Raw genomic sequence first — 3,151 nt, forward strand, 5'->3', positions numbered from 1 at the left:
GAGTGTGAAGCAGTTTAGCCGGCAGAAAGATAGATGTGCATGTTAGTAAGAGTGTGCACATGCGGGATACGTCTAAAGCTGCCTCAACTCAGAGAGCTTGGATGTTTACCGCCTTCCTCTCGAGACAAAGGAACATAGTTATATCAGATACATATCTGAAAGCTCAGAATATGAAATCGTGGCTCAAAAAACAACAAAATATTGTTGTCATCAGCATATGTTGACTGAAACACAGCTGAATGAATCAGGTGAGCAAAGAGGAAGTTGAGAGTAAGCAGTAGATTGCATGCAGAAAGAAAATAATATTGCTTCCTAGTACCAGCAGTATATAAAGTGGAAAGGCTTCCTTTTCACACATCAGGATTCACAATGCACAGGATTTGACACAGCACAACACACCTGGAGCACTTAAGGATTTAGTGCCTTGTTCAAGGGCAGTTCAGAAGTTTCAGTGTTTATATAGCAACTATCATAATACACCTAAACATACAGCAGGGGATTGTGTGGCTCAACTGACACTCTGTACATGTATCAGTCAATGTTACTATGTTATATGCATATTGTGTAACCCTGCTGACGTTGATGACACCCCTCAATAAATGCAGTGACACAAGTCCCAAGAAAGACAGGACTTTAAAGCAACTACAAGGAACTTTTTTTTGTTGATTTTGGTGCCCACTGTGGATAAAAGCAGCAGCATCACCTCCTTGTGACATAAAGATTTTGATCTAGTGTTTGTTTTTTTTTGGAAGCAATAAAATAAGTTGCAACTCATAATATTATGATATTTACGATATTTTGACATCCAAAATCAAGTTTAATAATATTACAATATCTGTATAAGATCAATATATTTCCCTGTCCTAGGTGCAAATGTGTATATTTTTTTTTATAAATAAAATATACACTTTAAAAAGTTAAGGAAAAAGGCCAGTACAGGATATGTTTGAAAACCTTTAGATGCTGCAAAGGTTGACTCTTGTTTTCGCCCCTTCAGCTTTTTTTTGTCAATTTCTTTTTTCTCCTTTTTGCTGATCCCGCCACAGTATTAGTCATAACAATAAAATATAACGTCAAAAATAAAGAAAAATCCTTTTAAGTAGGAGTAAGGGATGCCAGTGGGGTGGCAGATTAGTTAAGTCTTTGACCCAGACCGGTGTTCATCTCTCATCAGAAGAAATGTACAGAAGTAGTTAATTTAACCCCAAAACTCTTCTTTTTTCCTAACCTTAACCAAGAAGTTTCACAATGTTAAACAGTGTTGAAAACAGCGACCAGTCAATGCATCGTTTTTTGTGAGAAATCATGCAAACCTGTTCATAAGTTGCATGCTTCTCACTGCCAAACTCTGTCGGAGAGAAATCTGATTTATTGGGGAATCAGACCTGTGGAACGGCATTCAGAGAATAGCCAGTCTTCTAACTGATGGACTCAATCACGTATGTAGGTCATATAGAGACATCAGCATTAAAGTGGAACTGTTTCATAAAAAGTTGAAAACTCCTTGTAGTTGCTTTAGAAGTTCAATTAAGGAGGCACTTTTATAGGAAGACGTTAATGCATTAATGAATCAAAGCTGAAGCTGAAAATCTAAAGACGGACACAGGTGCATCTCGATAAATTAGAAAATCATAGAAAGTTTATTTATGTCAGTAATTCAATTCAAATATTGGAAATAACACATTATATAGATAGATTTACCATTTCATGTCTTAATTTATTTAATTTCTTCTAATTATAATGATTATGGCTCAAATTTAATGAAGACCTAAAATTCAGTGTCTCAAAAAAATGTAACATTACAAAATACCAATTTTAAAAAGTATGTTTAATATGGAAATGTTGGCCTCTGAAAAGTATGTACATCTATATGACTCAATACTTGAACTACTGAAAATGGACTTTTCCATCATATTCTAATTTATTGAGATGCACCTGTATAAAAGTCAGATTGTTGGTACGATTCCTCATATCAGACACTTAGAATCCATTTCCTCCCCTCTAATAGAGGTAGTTGAATTGAAAACCACACAAATCAGCTTCCAATAGAGTAAGGATAATCACTAGCCCTCTACACTATAAGGTCATTTTTAAAAACCATTGCAACAAGAGCTTGTACAGCTGTTGAAAGTTTAGTACAGCCTCCCTAAAACAGAGCACACATGCATCATCCTGAGTTATACAAAATGTTCCATGTGTTGTCTGTGTTGTTTGTGGTATGTAATGTAAGAGGACTGTCAGTGCACAGTATAGACCTTCATTAAACAAATACAGTTTTTCATCTTCAGCATGATCAAAACAGCATTGTAAATAAAACTGAATAATGCTGCACCACTACCATCAATACATTTCCAGTGACTCGGGAAACTGAGCACACGCGACCAGACTTTGGTTCCTCACACTATAAACATCCTAAGCTGCCATCAATCAAAGTGTTTCCTGTTTTGTGATGCAATGTACTGTGTGCTACACTGTAAGATTCTTGTGATATATCTACACTCACCTTCACACCTCTTCAATGTGTGCAAACAGGGATATTCTGATGTCCAAGTATATGAAAAACAAAATTGATGTGGATTCCTGCCGATGCACATTTTAAAGATCAAATTTTGTCTCAAGAAACATGTATGAGTGAGGCTCCTTATCAGACAGTGTAATTTATTTCAAGCAAATATGTTTCTGTGTTGAAAGCAGAGGAGAAAAAAAAATCTGGAATCATGTTTCCAGTGTAACAGATTATTTTGATTCTGATAAGTAGTTTGCACATATAGAACTGTGTCCAGGAAAACTCTGGGAGATATCAGCAATATGCATTTTTTTCATGTCATAAATGTAATGTATGTATGTATTTTTATGTTTTAATATGGTTATTATCTAAGTTATTTTATTTTTGTGGATAAGTTAATATTTGTAAGACAATAAAGAAAGACCATAATATTGAAAGGGGCTTTAATGTGATGAATAATAAAATACATGGAAGCAGTGTGAGTGATAAAGAGAACAGTTTTATGTTTATTTAGTCATGACTCAGCTGCCATCAACATACTAATGATGATGAATCCTCTATGTATGCTAGTATAGTATGGTTAAGTTACTTCAGAGGTCATTAGTTTTCTTCAAGTTTCCCTCTGAAGCGAACACATGTGTCCCA

Source organism: Centropristis striata, chromosome 10 (genome assembly GCF_030273125.1).
Source record: "Centropristis striata isolate RG_2023a ecotype Rhode Island chromosome 10, C.striata_1.0, whole genome shotgun sequence".
In the NCBI taxonomy this organism is placed as follows: Eukaryota; Metazoa; Chordata; class Actinopteri; order Perciformes; family Serranidae; genus Centropristis; species Centropristis striata.